Here is a 13,477-nt window from a genome sequence, read left to right on the forward strand (position 1 = left end):
TGAATTTATGTGTGAATTTATATGTATGTGTATATAATATGTGTTCTAACAGTTCTAACAGTCTGTCCTGGGAGGATACATATATAAATATATATCTGTATGTTGTACATATATATAGATACATTGTATATATTATTATCATGTGTATATAATATGTGTTACTTTCAACTCTAACAGTTTATCCTGGGAGAATACATATATAAACATATATCTGTATGGCATGCATATATATGTACATACCTTGATTATGATTATAATGTATATGCATATATATATGCATATATATATATACACACAATTTTAATTGTGTGCATTGTGTTTGCATGTGCTATATTCTATGGTAGAATATGTACACATGTGTACATTTAGATGCATGGAAATGTGTATACATGTGTTGTAGGTGCATACGTGTATGCATGCATGTATGCTAGTTTGCATGTTATGTGTGCGTTGTATGTCGCTGTGTGTGCATGGGTATGTTTTCCCATGCTTTGTGTGTGTGCATGTGTGTGTGTGCATACACTCCATAACAGAATGCTGGTGCTGGAAGGAACCTTAGAAATCATCTAGAGTGCAACCTCTTCATTTTATAGATGTGAAGCCTACAGCCAAGGGGGAGTCCAATAATTGTCCTAATGTCCCATTGCTGGGCAATGGCAGGACTATGTTTGACATGCCAGCTTCCTAGGGACCAGTTCGGTGCTTTTTCCAACATGCTTAAAAATTTGCAATACACTTGCTATCCATGACCTCATGCATAGATCAGGAGGCAGGAAGTACCTGCCTCCTGCCTCCTGCCAAGTATTATTAGTTCTGTTTTACAGATTAGAAAACTGAGGAACAAAAAGGTTGATGCTCATATCCGTATAACTAAAGTTGGAAGCAAGGATCAAATCCAGATCTTGATGACCCTAAAACCCACAATCTACCCACTGTACCATGCTACTGATGGATAGGGCCCAAAAGCAGGAAATAAATTCCAACAACAATGAATCTATTTTCACTCCTCTTGTTATTAAAAGGGGGGAAGTTGAAAAGCATTTTGTCTCAGACTCCCTTTTCAGAGCTACCAATGGAAAAACTGACTCAAAAAGTCATGAAAGACTACCAATAGAAAAACCACACTTAGTCGCAGGGGATTCAAAGATGGAGAACAAGATAATCCTGGCTTGCACAAAATTTACAACCAAGTGGATGACAAAGGAAGCTGTGGCATCCTAGGGAAAGTACTGGCTTTTGAGTCAAATGACCAGGTCTGGAATCTTGTTTTTTGTAGCTTCCTAGCTATGAGATCTTGGAAAGTCACCTAGCTTCCCTAGCCCTCGGTTTCCACATCTTTAAAATTGTGAGAATAACATCAACCTACCCTAAAGACACCGTGATGCTCCAATGAGATAATAGGTATAAAGTACTCTGTAAACCAGAAACGACTGTATAAATGTCAGCAGTTATTGATATAGAGGGTAGCAGGGTTTTTTTGGTCTTTAGTTTAATGTGCCCATCACCCTCAGGGACAATCTTCATTCATTTATTCATTAAATACTTATTACATTTGCAAGCTTGGTACTTTAAGACCCCTGCAGGGCTAGTACTTGAATCATAATCCCTATGGTCCCCTTATTCCCTTGACTGTTTATTTCCAAGGAAAGAAATTAATAATAATTCAAGCAAAGGTCTAAAATATGAAATCCTTCCCCTGGAACATAAACAGTATAAATTTTTGAGTCTGCTACTTTCACAAGTAATCATGAGTCATGTAATTGATCAACCTCACTTTGGGGCAGTCATATATTTAAGCACCAGCTGGATTTCTTGCTTTGTAATTTCTTCTTTTCCTGTATGTCATGACTGCACTGGGGATTGACGGCCCAGTGCTTGCCTAGAATCCATCCATTCTGATCCCCAGTGAAACTGTCACTGCTTTCCTAAGCAAGAGCTCCATTGCATCCGTATGGCAGGCAAGCAAATTAGGTGCCCTTGAATCTGCATCCCTTTTCCCTTCCTTGATCAGAATTCCCTTTTGAGGTATTTCAGTGCACACTAGTACTATGATTACTAAAAGGACACCTAAGAAGAAATGGCAGCAAAATCCCATCCCCACCCCTCCCACAGGAGAACTCCTTTCAAAAAAAATGCATAATGCCATATCAGAGACCTCCCTGCCAGACTCCTGTGCCCTAGAGGGGCAAGCTTCATGCCATCCAAACAGATGGGCCACAAAAGCAGACAGCCAAAAGCTTTTTGCAAATATACTGAATGTCTTTCTATAGGCAGAATTCTCAGCAGGGGATGGTGAAATGACAGCCAGATCCTTTGCCCAACAGTGAAAGAAAAGAATTTGGCTCCTCTCCAGGTCTTGAGAGGAATTCAAGTCTTTGGTGAGTGTGAAAGTATCGGGCAGAAGTCCTCAATGGCCGATGTAATCCCTGCCACCATCTTGGTTGATCAGTGAGCCATTGAGCTAGGAGATGTGCAGATGCCTAGATGGCCCCTCAGAGGCACTGTTGGATAATGAAGAATCCCACTGAATTTGGAGGCAGAAAAGCAGAGGCTCTTGCCATTTCATAGCAATGTCACCGGGGGCAAATCATTTAAGTTCTTTAAAAATTGTTTTTCTCATCTATAAAATGAGGATAATTATAATAACTCACATTTACATAAGGTTTTAAGGTTGACAAATTAAGGTTGACAAATTTCTTTCCTCAAAACACTCCTGTGAGGTAGAATACTAAATCACAGAGCCTGCATTTAAAGTCCCTGTCTTGTTGACACATATTTGTTTGTATGTTGTCTCCTCCATTAGACCCTGAGTTCTTTGATGTAAGGATTGTCTTTTGCCTGCTTTTGTTTCCCTGGATGCTTAGCACAGTGCCTGGCACATGGTAGCTACTAAATAAATCCTCATTGACATCCCAAATGAAATTAAAATGAGCTACATTGTTATTTTATTTTATTTTATTCTCTTTGTGATCATGTTTATTCTTTATGTTATTACATTTGATGATCATAAACTAGCATAGAAATTTGTGACCATAAATCAATATATAATTATATAACCTGATATATATGTCCATAAACTCATATGATGTGATTGAGTCATTTCCAACTCTTTGTGACCCCATTGCAGTTTTCTTAGCAAAGATATTGGAATGGTTTACCACTTCCTTCTCCAACTCATTTTACAGATGAGGAAATTGAGGCAAACAGGATTAAGTGACCTGGCCAGGGTCACACAGCTGAGACTATATTTGAACTCAGGCAGATAAATCTCCCTGATTCCAAGCCCAGTGCTCTATCCACAGTACCATATAGCTGCCTCTTAAACTAATATATAAACTAAAGTAGAAATTTTTGACCATATATGTTTCATGACTATAAATTAACTATAAATATAGAGTTATTACTATTATCTTCACCATTCAAAAGTACTTGTCAAATGCTATATTTCACACGACTGCTTCCTTCTAGGAGCTGCCAATCTAAAGCAAATAACAGTGATAATTAGATTCAATTCAATAAATACTTATTAAGCATCTACTGCATGCAAGGCCCCCAGCAAGACACGGCTGAATACCTAAACTATCAGCAGGCAAATGAACACGGAACATTGAACAAATAGATACTTAGCCCTGCCATCCCCATCACTGCTGTTTTCACCAACTCGAGCATAAATGCCAATGATGTTGGGAAATACTGCACAGGAAATGACAGCACATGAATTTTAGTATCACTATGGACTGGAGGAAGAAATATGAGCAGACACTTTAAAAGCCTCTAAACCACCAGAGTATGAAAAAAAGAGTTAAATGTGGAATACCTAATGCAGTGAGAAGCAGTAAAGAGAGCCTGTTCCAATGACATATTCTACCTGCCCATCCTCCACAAGCAACTACACCCTATCCACAGAAGATTTAAATGTTTCCCAGCAAATTGTTTGCCAGCATAGTGCTTAGTCACTCATTTTCTTATCTTCTCTGCCTCTAGGGGACCTTCCCTGGCTTCTTCAGACCTCTCCCAGATCCAGACCAATCTCAATGGGAATGCCTCAGGAGGTACTGAATGCCCTTTCATTAAAAGTCTCCAAAGGCTGGTTGACCATTTGCTGGGTATGTTGTAAAAGAATTTGTTTTTCCCAGTATGAATTAGTTATTATTGTTCTGTCATGTGTCCTTCTTCTTGGCAGAGATACTAGAGTGGTTTGCCATTCCCTTCTTCAGCTCACTTTACAGTTGAAGAAACTGAGGCAACAAAGTGAATTAAACCCAATCCTTTGTGACCCCATTTGGAATTTTCTTGGCAAAAGTTCTAGAGTGATTTACAATTTCCTTATAGATGAGGAAACCGAGGCACACAAGATTTACCCAGGATCACACAGCTAATAAGTGTCTGAGGCCATATTTGAACTCCAGGCCCAGTACTGGGATCCATTGCACCACCTTGCTTTCTAATATGTGTTAGACTGGATGTCTACATCCAACTCTAAGATTCAATGGCTAAAGGTAAAGGAAAGGAATCATAAAATCATATACTTAGAGCTAGAAGAGACTTTAGAAATCATCATTTCCATTTTATAGATAAGGAAACTAAATTCGAAAGAGAGAAGTGATGTGTTCATGATCACACTAGTAGTAAGTTTCAGGCAGGATTTGAACACAGCTCCTCTGACCCTAAAGCTAGTGCCCTTTCTATTGCTACCCAAGAAAAGGATAGTCTAATCAATAGTTTCCTCCATACCAGGAGCAGCCTCTGGGTATCACGAGTCCCATACATCCATCATGGATGAACAGAGAATTCAGGCTCCATCGTTCTTCCTCAGAGAGTAGCTCTCTGAAATACAACTGAGTATCAAGGAATAACATGGAAATTTAGTTCCAGCAATCATCCCTACTTCTCCAAACATCATAAGCAGCCAAATCTGAAGGTTCTTCAAGAAAACAAGACATTAATTTGCCCAAATCAAGATTAAGGAGTCCTACAAACTAGCACCCCCACCCCATACAAGGTCAATGACTAAGAAAGGCATAAAGGAGAATATTGGGAAAGGGTGGGGAGTGTATATACCCAAGGACACCGAACAAGGCTGCTTCTTTTCTTCTGCAGAGAAATGAGCCAGATTGCTCTGGAAAGAATTTTGTTTAGATACATGCTCTGGAGCAGCGTCAACATTTAAAGGACACTTTGGTGAGGCAGTAACTTTCCCTTAACATTTCTGCAAAATGGGACTCCCTTAATTCCATCCAAAACTTTCCCACCTCTTTGAATTTGCCCAGGCTGACTCTTGTGCTGGAACACATCCCCTCCTCATCTCTGTTGAAAATACTTCTTCCAGATCCAGCTCCAGAACTCTGCCTCCTCTAGATAGTCTTCCCTGATTTTCCCCTGTCCCAAATGAAAATCATCTCTCCTTCCTTGATTCTCTTCTTTGAGCACTTTTTCTCGATCTGTTTTGTTCTTATCTCATTTAGCACGTTTATCTGTGGACTCCTTGACTCTCAACATTTTTTCTTGATCTGTTTTGTTCTTATCTCATTTGGCACATTTATCTGTGGATCTGTGTAAGGTATTCCCCTATCAGACTGGAAATTCCTGGAGAGCAAAAACTAGGCTGCTTTTCACCTTTCAACTCACCTAGCACCATGTCTTAAACATAGTTGTTGATTAATAAATCTTTGTTGTATCATTTAACTTAAAAAAGTTATCCCCTGTTTTACCACACTCTAAACGATTGCCAGTAAAGGATTTCACTAAATTCTTAGAGCCTAACCATGTGACCATGGACAAGTGGCCCTTCACCTGTCAAATTAGAAGGTTATTTGGATTATATCAGTGGGTCTCAACCTGTGCTCCATAGAGACTATGGAATTGTACAGACAACAAATTCACAGGTCATATAACCATGCATGTGTGTGTGTCTTGTTGCAACTGATAAAATACAAATTAAGTTCCTTTAAAAGTATTACTGAATCAAAGTAGCTTTTTCCAATTATATATTTTTTTCAGTCAACAGATGAGACTACATTTACTATCATGTCATAAAAGCACAGGAATTAAAATTCAAAGAGACCTTAGCTGTCATAAAACACCCTTGTCTTCTACAGATAGGGAAGCTGAGACCCAGAGAGGTTAAATTATTTGTTTGAGATGGCACAGATGGACAACTGAATTTGAATTCAGGTACTACAATTCTAAATACTTGTCTACCGTGAGTACTGGGCCTGGAGGAAGCCCTTTAAAAAAGGAGACCTAATACTCAAAAACATTAAGAACTACTGAACTGGATCATATCTAGTTCCTTCATGTTTCCAATCCTGTAATCGTGAATTAATTTTCATTCATTTGAACTTTTAGAAAAGAGGAGAAAAAATGGGCATAGAGCTAACTTCAGAACCAAAAAAGCCTAGGTTCCAGACCTATCTCTAACTTAAATTGAATTCGTAATTCTGGGTAAGTGACTTAAAACCTCTAATAATCTATGATGATTCTCTAAAATCAAAAGTTACACACACACACACACACACACACACACACACACACACACACACACAAAATGTTTCTGGCCTACATTGGTTTAAAAAAAAAAAAAAAGAACTCCTTCAAGAGTTCCTTATTCAGTGGAATCACAAAACTATTCATTGCAGTTCTTTTTTTCCAAAGAATTAAAAACTAGGGAAGTATCCATTAATTGAGGAATAGCTGAATAATTCATGATACAGGAATATGTTCCTATTTGACTCTTTGTGACCCCATTTGGGTTTTGTTTTGTTTTTTTGTCAAAAATACTAGAATGATTTGCCATTTTCTTCTCCAGCTCACTTTCCAGATAAGGAAACTGAAGTAAGCAAGGTTAAATGAACTAGCAAATATCTGAGGTTGAATTTGAACTTAGATTTTCCTGACTTCAGACCTGGCACACTGTCTTCTGTGCCACCTAGACTCAGGACCCAATTGTGCTATAAAAAATAACGAAAGGAGCAGTTTAAGAGAAACTTAGTAAGATGTATATGATCTGATATATAGTGAAATGAGAACTAGAAGAATAATCTATATAATAATGCTGCCAAAATAAACAAGTCTGATATCTATAAGAATTCTGATCAATTCAATAATAACCATGAGAAAAATGATAAGCATACTGTGCACCTCCTGGCAAATAAGTTATAGGCTTAGGGTGCAGAATGAGACATATCTTTTGGACATGGACAATGACAATGCAGGGGTTTGTTTTAACTATGTATATTATTACAAGGATTTTATTTTGTATTATTTCCAATGGGGGGGGGGAGGATTGAAGATGGAGATGACGGTGAAAGTAAGAGAAATTTATTTTTGTTAACTATAAAATAAAAAAAATTAAAAATAAAAAAGAAAGATGGCATAGATTCAGTCTCTATCCCTAAATTTTAGGAAAGGAAGTATGGCAAAATTAAACAATGATAGGGCACTGAAGCTCTAAGATTAAGAATACTTATGTCCTAGAGGCTGCTGGTTCTTCCAACTAGACCATCTGGGGTTCATTCATTCATTCCTGTTCTGTTCACTGACAGTATCAGACAGTGGATCATCTTGCTCAAACACTTATAAGCCTTTATCACCTCATTAGTTTTCAATTATCTGTGCCTGGCACATCATTTAACAAGGGCTTTGGTTAATTGTTTCTGGGACCAGCTGGACAGTCCTTTCTTTTTAACCTAGATCTCAAGAGTCTGGAACATGCTTTTCATCAGAGAAGAAATAAGTTTCAGCCCAGAAAAGGGGAAAATCAGAGGGGACCTAGCTAGATGGGAAGGACTCAGGTCCTAGAATCACTTGACTGGGGATGAATCAGGGCTCTCAGAACATCTGAAGGGGTAAGGAAAAACCCGATTCTAACCCTCCCCAGTCAATCCACATATTGGCACAGCCCCCAAACATTTCCCCCCCTCCTAGTCCTACCCCTTGAAGTTGACCATTGAATTTTTTCTCCTTATCCTGGTCGGTATTCTTTAATTTGCATAATTTTTGCATGCCCACAGGAAAACATCTATAATGGTAATAATTCAATCACTGTGGCATCCAGGTGAGAGAAATATTTTGGGTTGGAGGACCTTCATTTGCCCAAAAGATTATTTTATGGTGAACTCACTCAAGTGAGGCAAGTGTTCATGGCATACCTGCATCAAAGAAAGTGCTGTGCATGTCAATCACTATCTTCCACCTAATATATGTGTGTAGAAATGTATATATGTACATGGTGTATTGCGTATGTGTGTATAAATTTTATATGTATATATGCATTGTATATAGGTATGTGTATATAAATATGTAAATAAGTATGTGTACTGTTCATATGTATAGGTATATGTATGTAAATGTGTGTGTACATATGTGTATATATGTGAATGTGTATATATTGTGTATGTATATATGCACTGTGCATAGGTATGTGTGTAAACATGTATGTGTGATTGTATATGTGTATTGTATATATTGTGTATGTATATATACATTGTGTATAATTATGTAAATATGTGTATATATTGTGTATGTATATATACATTGTGTATAATTATGTAAATATGTGTATATATTGTGGCTGTATATATGCATTGTGTATAGGTATATTGTGTAAATATGTATTGTGTATGTATATTGTATGTGTATACATGCAGTGTGTATATGTATGTAAATGTGTGCATATATGTATGTATATATACTATGGATGTATAAGTGCATTGTTGTAAGTACATGTATGCAAATATGTAGGTGTGTGTGTGCATGTATGTATACATTGTGGATGTGTATATGCATTGTGCATAATGATATAAATATGTGTATATATTGTGGAGGTGTATGTGCATTGTGTATAGGTATAAGTATGTAAATATGCGGTATACCCCGGTTTCTTAGCATGTCACCCATTAGCCTGTAAGGGACTTGGGATCACAGACTGTTTTTGCCTTTCTCGGCGGTCCCCGTGCTTACTCAGCACAATGCCTAGGGGCGCACCGAATGTGCTCAATAAATGCTGGCTGACATTTGGGTCTCGGCTCGTGGCTTCATTTCTTTCGCCCTCAGTTTCCCCATTTGTAAAATGAGACTTGTCCCCCTCTGGGATCTCTTCCAGATTCCCTCACACTCCAGAACCGCTCTAAGCTATTCCTCCTAAGGCGGGAATCAATGAGCGGTTTCACTTCCCATTACCGGACCAAGGACCATGAAAGGAAAAGGGGAGATACCCAGAGAAAAGAGGCCCTAAGAAGCAGCGTCTTCGCGTTCTCCCCTTGCAGGGGAGAGAAAGCAGCAGAGGAGTGGGATCCTGTCTGCGGGCTGGCCACTAGATGACAGCCTTGCTCCAGATGAAGCCTGCTGCTTTAGGGCGAAGCCACGCGAGGGCACCCATCGCAGGCGTCTCCGAGAATCCCGGGCCACTTGTTGCCTGGCAACGGAGACACTGCCCAGCTCCCGTTTCTGACGTCCGCGGCGCCTGCATCCCAAGGCGGCTCAGGGCAGAGTAAGACTGGCAGAGTGCCAGGCCCTTGGTCTGGGGACGCCGGAGGCGATCCAGGAAAGGTGCGGAGGTACCCCAGCTCCCAAGCTGCCTTAGGGATGGAGCCCACCCAGACACTAAATGATGCTCCTGCACCTAGCCACGGGTGTTGTCTGCTCAGACCCGACGACCAAGGCCAGACAGCCATTTTCCACACAGTTCCCCATCCCAACTGCCATTGCCCTTTGAGAAAAAATAACCAGGCAGGTGCCCCCCACACAGACTCCCTGACCAGATTCTACCTGAAAGCAACATTCATCCTTCCCCAGCTCAGTATTTAGAATTCTTTGAGCCTGGGTTCCAATCCCAACCCTCCTACTTAACCTATGTGATCTTAATCACCCCCCCCCCTTCCAGCCTCCCTGTATGTAAAATGAAGAAATTCATTAAAGTTAGGGGATTATCTATCAGCCAAGCAATGACCTTGGACTTGGAAAAAAATAGTTCAAAGACTGTCTCAAATACTCTCTGAATAGCTCTGAAAATGTCATTCAACCTCCCCTAGTTTCAATTTCCTCATCTGTAAAATGGACTTAATAATAGCATCAACCATTCAAGGTTGTTGTGAACATCAAATTTAAAAATATCCATGTATATATGCATATATAAAAATATATGCACATATATACATTTGTATTACTCCATGCCTTATATATATATATATATGTATAGTCCCATGAATATGTCCATATGCATATGTGCATAATTATATACATTTATAATCTCATGTTACATGTGTATAAACGTGTGTACACATATTCATGTGTGAATAAATATGCATATAGGCACATATGGTATGCATTATATAATTGTATACATACAATTATACATTGTACATTATATATTATATAATATAATGTACATTATATGATGGTATGTGCATTTATATACATGCCATAATCATGACATAAAATGTATGTGTATATTCATATGCATATGTACATAAAATTGTGTATCTATTCACATTTAGATGTTTATAAACATTTATACACACTCCCCTACACATTATCTAAATATATATAATCATATCCATATCCATATGAAGCACTTTGAAAACTTCAGAGTCCACCCCTCTTGCTTTACAGATGAGGAAACTAAACTCCACTTCGATTATGCCTTATCTAAGATGGCCCGGCACCAAGAGCGAGAAAGACACGACCCCAGGTCTTCTGACAATAAAACCAGAAATCTTTCCAGTGCCAGATGATCCCTGGAGTAATTTTTAATTTTTTATCTTATGACACCCTCCCTTTTCTACCTCAGAGGAGGATAATAATAACACAGGAGATAAGAGAAATACTTAAGACAACTCGTCATCCTCAACCCTTCCTCTCCTTCACTGGGGATCACATAGGATCATCCAGACATACACACACACACCCCTCTCAAATTCCATCATTCCAAGAGGCCATCAGTCCTGAAGCTGGAAAGTTTCCCCAAGGACCATGGGACAGTGAGTTGCTTCTAAAAAGATCTGAGGCCTCTATGTTAAGAGGACCTTCCCATGTCCTTCGGAAAAGACCCAAATAAAAACAGATTATCAGGGTATCCCTGGTACACATATTCCTTTACGGGAATAAGGGAATGAACATTTTTGTAACAGCTTTGTTCCAAGCACTGTGCTAAATGCTCTTTACAAATATCTCATTTGATTCTCACAACCACCCTTTGAGGTAAACATTATTCCCATTTTCCAGTTGAGGAGACTGAGGCAGAAGCTTAAAAATTTGCTCAGAATCACAAGACCAATAAGTGTGCCTGGGATCATATTTAAACTCAGTCTTCCTGACTTCTGGCCTGATTCTCATTCACCTAATGGGTTAAACATCCATGGGTAACACCTGACAGATACACTAAATGTCCAGAAGTAACAAATCTTTTTCATCCAGGAGCAGCCACTTAGGAGACCGTATTTCATATTTCTCCAGCCAGAGCAATGACCCAATCTTTGGCTTGACAGTCCCCCTTTAAGAAAAAATGGAAGGGGGACTGACTTCCCATCCCCAAAAGAAACAAACTTGGGACTCAGGGTCCCCCAGTGGATACCACAGGACAGGAAAGTAGGGTTCAAAGATTGATTTGGGGGAGCTATAGCCTGACCCAAGAGTTCTATTATCTCAAAAGAACCCAAAGCTAAAGCTTTTTTTGCATCCAAAAGTTAATTTCCCTTCTCACACCATTTCTACATACAGAGCTCCTTCCTCAGTTTCCCTTTTTCCCTGATAATTAGGTTCCATCTACTCTTTAAGATCTAATTCTTTCCCCCTCTCCCTTGAAACATCCACCCTACATTCATACCCATGCTTTCCATTCTTTTCCCTAGTCCAGGTTCTCATCTCACAGAGAATATTGCAGTAGCTTTCCAATGGGATTCCTTGCCATCCTTATCCCCTTTCAATCCAACTTACATACTGAAATCATTTTCTTACAGCAGAGGATGGTGGCACTCTACTATTTACCAATCTACAGTGGCTCCTTACTACTACAGAATAAATTCCAGCCTGCTTAACCTAGCATTCAAGGCCTTCTGTAACCTGGTTCCAATCTACCTTTTTTCTAACTTCATTTTCTGTTTTCTTTTACTTAGCCCTCTTGCTTTGTTCGCAGATCCCCCTGCCTGAAATAGTCTGAACACATTCATTTTCCTCACCAGAAATATTTCCTTCCTATTCCTGAAGCACTTTATAAACTTCTTATAGCAAATCACATTCTGTTTTTATAATTTTTCATGGATACATCCTATCTTCCCAGTAGACTGTAAACTTCTGCGGGCAGACTAAATCACTGTATCTTCTGGAGTAGTCTCATACAATGGCTTGTGTGCAGTTAATGTTTAATAAAGGTTTGGATTTAATCACATTTATGCTGTTCCTTTTTGTATTTGTTTTGCCCTAAAATCAAAGAATTCTCGAGTTGAAAAGTGCCTAAAACACCAAAGTCCAATCTCCTCATCTCACGTCTGAGGAAAGTGACAAGATCCCAGAGCTAGTGAGAAAACTAAGGTCTCCAGTTTTGCAGTTTTGTACTAGTTAGTTGCCCGTCCTTGTTTAAATTTAAAAGAATTATTTTAATATTTCCTTTTAAATCTCACTTTCTGTGCTTAGAACTAAAGGAAAAGTGAGTCGGACTGCCAATGACCAGGTATATCAATCTAGCTTTGCTGATAAACCTGGAAGTCAACAAGTCACCTTGCCTTGCAAGAAAATGATGAGAGGAAGTGGGGAAGAGACTGACAGGATTCTGATTTCTCCTCTATCTAAGAACAGATGGTACCAAGGAGGAATACTAGTCCACCTGTACTCCTCTCTAACTCCTCATTACCCTCATCATGTCACTCCCGAACAGATTTCACTTCTGAGGGGCTAGTTTTCCAGATGACCGCACCAAGGTTCTCGGGCACTGCCACCAGCCCCCTCAGAGCCCAAGATGCTAAGTGTGAAACAAGGTACCATATTTCAGTAGACCATTGAAGGGGATTCCAAGAAAGATGGGCAAATGGGGGTTCTAGGGTAACCCAGACAACAGGCATGGCCTTATCCCTCCAGCAGTGGCAGGTGTAGGTAGGGACTAGGTTTTGATGGCTCTCTAAGGAAACCCTGTACACTGGGGTGGGGAACAGAGTGATTGCCTCAGAATGGGTTTGGTCATTGTGAGACTCAGGGAAGACCGAGGCCTGGAAGAAGGGCTGTAGGTAGCTAGGAATTGGAAGAAGTGCCTCCTGTATACCCACATATGGCCCAGAGGGCCAGGCCGGGTGCTTACTAATGGGCCGGCTGCACTGACCGTCGAACTGCTCTGCCCAGCCTTCCCTCCCTCCCACTGGACTCTTCCCAGAATCCCGCAAAAGCTCTGGGCCTTTCCCATGCCCTTCAGGCTCTGTGGCCACCCTAAGAACGGGATCTGGGGAAGCAGCATCTGAAGGAAGAAGCCTCCTGCATGTAGGAGAGGAAA

This window comes from Sarcophilus harrisii, chromosome 3 (genome assembly GCF_902635505.1).
Source record: "Sarcophilus harrisii chromosome 3, mSarHar1.11, whole genome shotgun sequence".
In the NCBI taxonomy this organism is placed as follows: Eukaryota; Metazoa; Chordata; class Mammalia; order Dasyuromorphia; family Dasyuridae; genus Sarcophilus; species Sarcophilus harrisii.